Source organism: Spinacia oleracea, chromosome 4 (assembly GCF_020520425.1).
Source record: "Spinacia oleracea cultivar Varoflay chromosome 4, BTI_SOV_V1, whole genome shotgun sequence".
Classification (NCBI taxonomy): Eukaryota; Viridiplantae; Streptophyta; class Magnoliopsida; order Caryophyllales; family Amaranthaceae; genus Spinacia; species Spinacia oleracea.
Genome location: NC_079490.1, coordinates 77,436,250 through 77,447,354, shown reverse-complemented (window position 1 = coordinate 77,447,354; position 11,105 = coordinate 77,436,250). Strand labels below are relative to the sequence as shown.

At 39.8% G+C, this 11,105-nt stretch overlaps 1 non-coding gene across 1 annotated transcript; it reads right to left on the bottom strand.

Annotated features, from left to right (window-relative positions):
• Nucleotides 1-10,252: 10,252 nt before the first annotated feature.
• On the bottom strand, nt 10,253-10,359 carry LOC130460313 (small nucleolar RNA R71). Its single transcript, XR_008920220.1, has one exon. It is a non-coding gene; the product is annotated as a small nucleolar RNA R71 (small nucleolar RNA).
• Between the last annotated feature and the right edge of the window lie 746 nt (nt 10,360-11,105).

Here is an 11,105-nt window from a genome sequence, read left to right as displayed (position 1 = left end):
TCATGGCCTTTGCCTTAATGACCCTATGATGATCCATCAATTGCATTTGCGTTGTTGGGGGAGTAGATTTTTAATAAAGCAGGTTTGTAGAGATAACTTGCGGGAGAAGTTATCATGGGATTCGAGTTGAGAGTTTATTCTTCCGTATTTTATAAACTCTATTTTTATTCCTAGTCATGACTAATACCATTACTACTATTTTCAGTTAATGGATTTCAAATGGTTTATTACTTAGGATTTGGGCCTCAGCGGTTCCAACTTGTTAAATGACCATTAACTATTTATTTATTACGTTTTGAAAGTTAGTTAATTCCGCTGCGTAATTCTGGTAAATAGCCTTAGCCGTTATCACGGTGGCGGTAATATCTTGGTAATTCCTGTGTTTTAAGTCGGAAAATGTTTTATAAAAAGCAAGGAATTATTAGGGTGTTACAAAGTGGTATTTGCAGAGCTCTAGTTTGAGAGCTGCTTTGCATTAATTAATAGTGCAAAGTGGTAAATCCTTAAACTACGATTGCGGAACTTTAGGATTTTCGAAAACTATTTTCCTAAAGTCAAAATGTTATTTTTGAGTACTCAAAAACTTTGAAAAGCCAAATACCTATTATTTCAAGAATTTGAAAATCGTTTTAATTACTCGATTTTTTTTCGAATTAATTATTTTAATTCCGAAATAATTTCGGATTTTTCAAAAAAAAAAAAAATTCGTAATTCCGAATTAGTTATTTATTTATTTATTTCTTTTAATTATTTTTGAAAATGATCGAATTAATTAATCCAATTATTCGATTAATTATTTTAATTTTTAATAATTTCGTGAATATTTGAAGTTATTTATTTAAATTAAAATTCGAAAATTTTTATTTTTATTTTTATAAGTGAGGAAAGGATAGAATAAGAAGGGTACAATTAGACTAAGTATGCGTTTGATTTAAGTATGCCTTTCTAATCAAGTGTTTATGTGATTATGCCTTGATTTTGTGATCTTTTAATTAAAGTCTGATCATGTTTTGTTTTGCTTTATGTGATTAATTGCATCACGATTCATGATTAAGCATGTACTTGTGCATTGAAATTGTATGGCTCAACGAACTTACTTTGTTTTTGGAACACTTTAGTAAGACTTTGTAGTTGTTAACTTTCAGGGTTAAGATGTTGATTTCAAAGTACGCAAATCTAGGAAACCTAGAGAAGCTAGACTGTTAGACCCCACACATTTATGTGAAGAAGATCGAATTTGCTTGCAACTATTTTGCTACAGTGAAGAACCTACCCGAACTAAGGAAGAAAGATGTTATGGCAGAGATGGTTATTCATTGCTTACCTTCCAAGAACCCATACATAGAGCTTAAGAACCGATTTCGTGATATGCATATGGAAAATGGTATTCCTAATTACTACAAGTATGGTACTCCAGATGGTAGATGGAGATATGATTTGGAGATTATGACTACGATTATAGAACTTGCGGAGGAATGTTTTGATGATGGTAAAACTGTAGAGAACATCAACCTTACAGGATTAGATCATGATACAGAAACTCAGATGGATGAGGATATTGATGATGATGTTGTTGAGATTGAGAACCCTTATCCTTTCATTCCTGAACCCACTATTGAGATCTCCAGTGACACAGTAATTGAGCTTGAAACCAACAATGAGGAAGTGAACAGCGTGCTACAACAGAACAATGAGGATATGGAGTATGAGTCTGATCCAGAGGAAGACTTTGATGACTTTGAAGACCATGAGCACTCTTCACCAGTTTGTAGAGGTGGTTAGATAGTAGAGTAGCATTCTAAAAGACTTTTCTAATGTAATAGCTAGTGCTAAAATTTAGGGAAGCAATGAAGTAGTACACTACTATTTATGGTTTTAGTAGTTCAGTTTTGTGGTTTTCCGAATAAAGTATGATCCAAAGGATGTATTATTTTCCATTGAAGTAATAAAGTTTTGAATTCCTTCTTTTACCTTTAATTCTAAGTTTATGTTTTCTTTGAGCGATTATCGCAAAGGAATTTCATGTATTTCTTCAATGAAATTATACTTGCAAGGTGGTCTAATTTTCACCACTTGAACTTTGTTATGCGGACTAAGGGGAAAAGCGGCCCATAACAGGCGCCTATCTTGCTTAGGGTCCGAAATATTTCATGTATCTGTAACAATTGAATGACTAGTTAGTGCAATGTTTTAGTAAGGCATTGTCCAACCTCAGTTGTTAAAGTTAGTCTTTTGTTTTATTCAGGAGAAGGAAAATGACTACCCAAGGAATTGCCGACGTGGTTAGGCAACTAGCTGAAGTAGTGCAGAACTTAGCACAGAATAGGAATAACCAGGGAGTTGATCCAGCTGGTGAGATGTTTAAGAAGGTGGCCTAGAGTAAGCCTCCTTTGTATCAAGGGGAGATAGACCCAACTGTACTTGAGAACTGCCTAAGGGAGTTCGATAAGCTTATCGTAGGTGTCAATTGCCCAGAGGACCTTAGGGTTAATAGTGTTGTTTATTACCTTAGGGGAGAAGCCGATTTATGGTGGCAAAGATGTGAGAATTCTTTGAGAACTACACTTGGATTTGGATGGGAATCATTCAAGGCAGCCTTAAGGAACAAGTTTTACCCCACCATACCTGAAGAAGCAGAAAGCTCAAGAGTTCATCGAATTAAAAATGGATGGTATGTCTGTGACAGAGTACTATTCTAAGTTTATAGAGTTGTCTAGATTTGCACCAGAAGTGGTGGCAACGGAGGAGCTTAGAGCCCAAATATTTGAGAGTGGATTGACTATGGACTTGCAACTAATGCTTGCTGGAGAGACCTTTACATCTCTTGACACCCTATATAGAAAAGCTGCCCATTTGTATGGTCTGTAGCAAAGGGAAAATGGAATTGGTGAAAAGAGGAAGGATGTTGGTAACCATAACCAAGGTGGTGGCCAGCAGGATCAGGGGAACTTTAAGAAAAACAAAGGAAACAACCATTTCCAGTTCAGGGGAAACCAGGGAGGAAACAGGAACAATTTCCACAATAACAATGGAGATAAGAATCAGTCTGCAGGGAATGGAACGAGAGCCTATGAGTGTAGACGTTGCCATACTAATCACCCAGGTCGAGACTGTAATGGAAACCAAGTTGTCTGTAGGTTTTGTGAGAAGCTAGGCCATAGAGAATTTGAGTGTTGGGCCAAGAATGGGAAACCCAACCAAGTCAACCAAGGCAACCGCTAGAACAACAACCGGAATAACCAAAACCGGAATGGAGGGAACAATGGTGGAAACCAAAGAGGTAACCAGAATGGTAATAATGGCAATAATGGTCAGGGTAATGGAAAGCCCGGAGGGAATTATCAGCAGAATGGGAACCGAAATGCCAATGGAGGTGGTTATAACAAGGGAGTTGCCCAAGGAAAGCTGAATGTGATCACTAGGCAAGAAGCTGAAAACTCGTCTGACGTCATAGCTGGTACTTTTTCTATTAACTCCATTTTAGTTAAAGTACTATTTGATTCTAGTGCGACTTATTCATTTATATCAAAGGGTATCTTAGAGAAGTCAGGATTGAAAGAACCTGAAGGGATAGAAGTACCCATAGTGATACCAACCGGTGAGATCGTGAAATGCACTAAGATCCATAGGGATGTAGCTTTAACCATAGCCAAGACCATATTCTTGTCTAGCCTAATTGAGTTTGAGTTAAGAGATTTAGATGTGATTTTGAGAATGGACTGGTTAGCCATGTTCAAAGCTAAGATTGACTGTGAGAAGCAGAAGATCCACTTGAAGTCTAGTCTAGGAAAGGTTGTATCGTATCGTCGTTTTGGGAAGCCTAGGAGTGTAGGGATCGTCACGGCAATGGAACTTGTGAAGTTAATACACAAAGGGAACCCTGTTTTCTTATGCAACGTAAGAGACCTAGACCATGTAATGAAAGAGCAACCAGGGGATATTGCAGTGGTGAGTGAATTCCTGGACGGACATGTTTCCGGAAGAGATCCCGGGAATGCCGCCCAATCGACCAATCGATTTTACCATAGATTTAGCACCCGGAACTGCACCTATCTCGAAAGCCCCATACCGGATGGCTCCAGCAGAAATGAGTGAGTTAAAGGGTCAACTTGAGGAATTTCTAGGGAAAGGTTATATTAGACCAAGTGCATCGCCTTGGGGAGCGCCAGTCTTGTTTGTGAAGAAGAAGGACGGTAGTATGAGACTCTGTATAGACTAGAGGGAGCTCAATAAGGTCACAATCAAGAATAAGTATCCTTTGCCTAGGATAGATGATCTATTTGACCAGTTAAAAGGAGCGGGAATGTTTCCAAAGATTGACTTGAGGTCAGGTTATCATCAGTTGAGAATCGCAGAGCACGATATACAAAGACTGCATTTAGGACTAGATACGGTCATTATGAGTTCACAGTTATGCCTTTTGGGTTAACCAATGCACCTGCAATCTTTATGGACTTAATGAACCGAGTATTCCATGCGTTCTTGGACCAGTTTGTAGTGGTTTTCATAGATGATATTCTGGTCTACTTTAAGAATGAGGAGGATCATGCGGAACACTAGCTTAAGGTCAGTGTTGAGTACCCTAAGAGACAATCAGTTGTATGCCAAATTCTCGAAGTGTGAATTCTGGCTGGAAAAAGTTGCGTTCTTAGGACATTTTGTATCCATGGAAGGAGTTGTAGTGGATCCTGCAAAGATAAAAGCCGTTAGTGAGTGGCCTACACCCAAGAGTGTCACCGATATTCGGAGTTTTCTTGGTTTAGCGGGTTATTATAGACGCTTTGTGCAAGACTTTTCTAGAATTTCCAAACCAATGACAACCTTGATGAAGAAAGAAGCGAAGTTTGAGTGGAAAGACCAGTGTGAGGAAGCGTTCCAAGCTTTAAAGACGCGATTGACAACCGCGCCGGTGTTAACTTTGCCAGATGAGAGCGGTACTTATGATGTATATAGTGATGCCTCTAAGAATGGTTTAGGGTGTGTATTGATGCAGAACGAGAAAGTAATTGCGTATTCATCGAGGCAGTTGAAGCCATATGAATCCAATTACCCTACCCATAATTTAGAGTTAGCCGCCATAGTGTTTGCATGAAAGATATGGAGACACTATCTGTATGGTGTGAAATGTAGGATATTCACGGATCATAAGAGCTTGAAGTACATTTTCACACAGAAGGACTTAAATATGCGCCAACGAAGGTGGTTGGAGTTAATCAAGGACTATGATCTGGATATTCAATACCATGAGGGAAAAGCCAATGTAGTCGCAGATGCCTTGAGTAGGAAATCAAGTCATGGTGTGAATGCGTTAGTAGTTGCTAACGAGCTGTGTAAGGACATGCAGCGATTGAATCTAGAAATAGTGAGTGGAGAATGCCTTGAGGGTATGATGAATGCCTTAACCATCCAGTCGTCAGTATTTGATGAAATTAGGGAGAATCAGGCTGGTGATGTTAAGTTAGAGCGGATCAAGGAAAAGATTTCGCAAGGAAAGGAGATTGATTTTAAGATCCACGAAGATGGAAGTTTGAGGTATAAAGGACGATGGTGCGTACCTCAAAAGTGTGGTGAACTAAAGGAGAAATTGATGAGAGAAGGTCACAATACACCATATTCTGTTCACCCGGGAGGTGACAAGCTGTATAAGGATCTGAAGAAGGTCTATTGGTGGCCAAGGATGAAAAACGAAGTGGCTGAATTCCTGGCAAGGTGTTTGACTTGTCAGAAGGTTAAGATTGAGCATAGGAGACCTCAGGGAAAATTCCAACCTTTAGAGTTTCCGAGTTGGAAGTGGGACTGTATCTCAATGGACTTTGTCACTTGTTTACCCAAGTCAAAAAGTTGAAATGACACCATTTGGGTAGTGGTCGATAGGTTGACTAAGTCGGCAGTGTTCATACCAATGAAAGAAACCTGGAAAATAGAACAACTTGCCAAAGCCTACATCAAGCATGTAGTGAGATTACATGGAGTTCCTAAGGATATCGTATCAGATAGAGATTCTAGGTTCCTTTCGAATTTCTGGAAGAGTGTGCAGAGGAACTTTGGTACAACATTGAAAATGAGTACAGTGTTCCACCCAGCCACAGATGGACAAACCGAAAGAACTATTCAAACCTTAGAAGATATGCTAAGAGCTTGTGTGATTGATTTTCAAGGTGGATGGGAAGATAGCCTAGATCTAATTGAGTTCTCATACAACAATAGCTACCATGCCAATATTGAAGCCCTGTATGGACGAAAATGCAGAAGTCCACTATGTTGGAGTGATATCAGTGAAACCGTTGTATTAGGTCCCCAATTGAAAGAGGACACTATGAATCAGGTTAGGATTATTCAATCCAAAATCCAAGCCGCGCAAGATCGCCAAAAGAGCTACGCAGATTTAAAGCGTAGGGATGAAGAGTTCCAAATAGGTGACAAAGTGTTGCTGAAGGTTTCACCAATGAAAGGTGTGATGAGATTTGGGAAGAACGGAAAGCTTAGGCCAAAGTATATAGGCCCATATGAGATCCTAGAACGGATACGGAAGGTAGCGTATAGACTAGCCTTGCCCATGGACTTGCATAGAGTGCATAATGTGTTTCATATATCCCAGTTGAGGAAGTATGTCCCGGATAAGTCTCATGTACTGCAACCGGAGACCATAGAGTTAGACCAAAGTTTGACATTTGAGGAGAGACCTGTCAAGATACTTGATAGCAAAGTGCGTAGTACACGAACGAAGGATGATAAGATCGTTAAAGTGTTGTGGTCTAACCAAGAGTCTGAGGATCCTACCTGGGAAGCGGAGGAGGAAATGAGAAAGAAATATCCCGAGATTATTCCCGAGGTTAGTTGAGTTACGGGGCCGTAACGAAGGATGTTAAGATCGTTATATTCGACTACTTTGATGCCTTAAAATGAGTCAACTCTGACTAACTATTTGTGGACTTGGTGCTTGACTAGTTGACTTGGTTAGGATGTGTGATAGCTTCCTGGTGTGTCATTGATTTTGAGTATTGATTTACAACTATTAGTAGTGTTTTATGACTCATATACATGCACATTGTGGAGGACGAAGGCATTTTTCTGTTTAGGTAGCCTTCAGATGAATCTAGATACATTTGTTCCCTCCTTTTCTACCCATGTTGTTGCTTGTGCCCTTTATTCGGTGACTAGCCACATTACAAGCCTGTGAAAACCCCATTGGTTACTAGTCCCAAACCTAGCTTGGGGGAGCTAATAGTAGTGAGGTGAGGGAGTTGTGGTGTGCTACATTTTGAGCACAAAGTGAGTGTTGAAAAAAGGAGTTCGCCTTATCATGTTTGTTGTTGAAAATGAGTTGAAAATGAAAGAGATGAAAGAATAAAACAAATGTGAAGGTTTATAAAAAGAAAGAAAAAAAAAAGATTGAAAAAGAAAAGAAAGGGAAAAATCTATTACTCTCGAAAAAATTTCAAAGTATTGTTTCAATCAAGTTTTGCAAATTCATATCATTATGAGTGAATGGTTATAATTGAGAAAAAGGCAAGAAAGTATGGTGTTGGTGTTTGTTGTTTCATCATATGTTGAGTGGGAGGGTTATGGTCATTATCTTGGTTGATCATGATTGTACTTAGGATTTATGCTCCCCAAAGCCAAGGCTTTAAAGCTCACATTATACCCAAATCTACCGCACCCTTACCTAAGCCTAACATTACAAGCTTTGAAGACCTTCCGACCTTTGTGCATAGAGTCGTACTTATGCGAAAATAGTTGTTTATCAATGCAAGTTATGACATGACACATTTCGAGTCGACTACTAGGTTGAGTGTATGTTTTTCTAGACACATGAGTGTTGTGAGTGTGGGAGGGCATTGTTCACTTATATGTTGGGAGGGGAGCGAAAGGGTACATCTTTTATCCGCCACATAAATGAGTGACGAGTGTGTGAGCACTAGTCTTGAATTCCATTATGCATTTGTGGTTCGCTTTGCGTGACGATTGTTAAGGTGGATTAGCGGTTAGATGGATTTGATTGGTTGACATTGATGCATGCTCGTTGGATTTTGCCTTTAATTATATTTTTCATTTTGAAATATGTTGGGGGTGAAGTTGGTCTTGTATTCATCGATGATTTCCTTGCTTAGGGACAAGCAAGGATCTAGCTTGGGGGAGTTTGATGTGTGTGTTTTATATAGTGTTTCACCCCCGTCCCTTAGTACTTTTATGCGTCAAATGAGCTCTTAGGAGCCGTTTTTAGTACTAAAATGTGTTATTGAGTGTGCCTTTAGTTTCAGGTTTGATTATGAGAAATTGGTCTTTTTAGACCCGTTTCATGGTGATTTAGGCCACTACACGAGCCCGAGGAAGTTCGGGACCTTTATCGTCGACTTTCGGGAGCCTTAGATGCTTATGGTTGAGCCCCGAGAGTTAGACTCGGTGATATGGGCGAAGGATATTGAAGATTGCAAATCGCCTTGTGAGCTGAGGGCGAAATGCGACCATCGGGCGGAAAGAAGAAGAAGAATTTAAAGTCATCTATGCGCGCCCGGTCGGGCGCACTTCGCCCGGTCCGGATCGGGCGGCCAAATGAGAGCAGCTGTGAACCTTTCGCAAACCGCCCGATCGGGCGGAATTTGGCCCGATCGGGCCGACTGTCGAGCACTTCGCCCGATCGGGAGAAGCGTCGCCCGATCGGGCGACGCCAACCTCCAGCAGTTTTCGCGCATTTACTTTTCCGTTTTTTTAGGCTTTATTTTGGCAAACTATATAAACAAGCCTTAGTTAATTTTAGAGGCGTCTTATTTTCTAGTATTGAACCTTAGTTTTATTTTCCTTAAGCTTTAGTTTTCTCTCAAAGTTTATGCAAACACTTAGTTTAATTTTCAATAAAAATCGAAGCTTTCAATTTCCATTGTTCTTGAATTAGGTATTGCTCTTATTTTAATTCATTCTTTTGCTTTAATAATGCTTTCAATTATGATTATTGCTTTGTTTATTGTTAATATGCTTGAGTAGTCTAATTTCTAGGGTTTGGGGATCCATGAATAATATGAAGGGATATTGAATAATCATGATTGTTGGCATTGTAATTGATTCCTATTGATTGGTTTATTTCACTATACAATTAGATTTGCGCAGGTTTAATTGTGGTAGTTATGCAATATAAAATTAAGATTCGAGGATCAAATTTGATGTTTAGGCTTGTGTCAATAGGTGGAATTAGAGTTAATTCGTAGCGAGAGCCCGTTAATTCTAAGTCTATGAGTAATATCGATTCGAGAGAGCATGCTAGTCTAATTAATTACTTTGTTGATTATCGTGATTGTTCATTGTCCTGGATTGTTATTTGTTGGTGAACCTATGCCCTAGATTCCTTAATATATTGATTCTTATTCGTTTAATTATCGTTCGTAGTTTTAGCATACAAACCACCAACCAATTCTTGTTTCCCAATAGTCTAGATTAATTAATTGATAGTAGAAAGAACGCCTGTTTCCCTGTGGATTCGATCTTGACTTCCCTTGCTACCTAGCTAGTGGACTTAGGTTATTTTTTATTAGGTGATACGACTTAAGCCTGTCAAATTTTGGCGTCGTTGCCGGGGAAACGGTTTTATTTTCTGTTGTTGATTGTTTATCATAGATTATTGTTTGTTACTACTCAAGGAACTCACGTTCCTTGAGATCGGATCTCACATTGTTTTGTAGTTTCTTTGTCTATGCCCAGGACCGTAGGTACTAGTAATCTTACTCCATTCGATCCTGAGCCCGAAAGAACCTTTCGTAGACGAAGAACTTTCATTACACGGTGTGGGAATTACTCTGATTCTGATCATAATATTGGCGATCTTTTTCCTTCAGATACAGATTCAGTTTCAGAGATAGAGATGGGTGACGAAACTCCACTACCGCCACCTACCCCACGGCTTATAGACTATTCTAAGCTAAGTCTGTCTGTGCTACCAAAGGCAATCATGCCTTCTATTGCAGCTGAGACCTTCAAGATGGAGCCTGCATTGATTAACATGATCGAGAGACGCCAGTACGGTGGGGAACCAGGTGAAGATCTGAATCTTCACATACAGTCCTTCATCCAATATTGTTCCACTATCAAGCAAAAGGGATTGACTCCGGAGCAGACTATGGAGATACTTTTCCCGCTCTCTTTGAGTGGGAAAGCTAAGTTGTGGATTAATGGGTTGAATCGGGCAGCTTTGAAAATCACTAATTGGGAGTCCTTGGCCCTTGCTTTCTATGTTAAATATTTTCCACCTGAGAAAACGGCTCGTCTGAGGGGCCAGATATTAGGTATCTCTCAACAAGCATATGAGAGTTTGTTCGAGGTTTGGGAGAGATTCAAGGACTTGCAAAGAGAGTGCCCGCACCATGGTTTAGATGATTGGTTCTTGATTCAGCAGTTTTATAATGGTCTGGGTAATGAGTCTAGATGTCTGTTGGATTCAGCTGCCAGTGGGAGATTCATGCAACTTGAGGTGCCTAGAGCTATGGAGGTGATTGAGGAGATAGCCATTCACAATGCCCAGTATGGGAATCCTAGAGGTCTATCTAATAAGGGTGGTAAGCATGATGTGAATTCTATAGAACAATTAACTGCCCAATTGACTGCTTTACATTATAAGTTTGATAATATGCAAGCAGCAAATGCTCAATCTGCCCAACCTGTTAGTGTAGCTGCTATGAGTGCCCAACCTGCTACTGTTTGTGAAAGTTGTGGAATGTCTGGTCATTATGCACAGGAATGTAGGAGCTCTATTGAACAATATAACGCATTCCAATCCTACAAACAAAATAACCCATTCTCCAACTCTTGCAATGAGGGCTACAAAAACAACCCTCTACTGTCCTACAGGAGCAACAATATCCAAAACCCTCACCAAGTCCAACATCCACCACAACAACCATACCAACCCCCACATCAACAATCCTACCAACCACGGAACAACTACAACCAACAGTCTAGTGGACCACCTGGGTTCCCTAGACAACACACATCACCTCCACCACCACAACCTCAAGCCACACAGCCTGACCCTATGCTAGTAGAGATGAGAAACATGATGCTACAAATGCAAAAATCTCTAAGTGAAAAGGATGCAAAGATCGATGCTCTTACTGCTC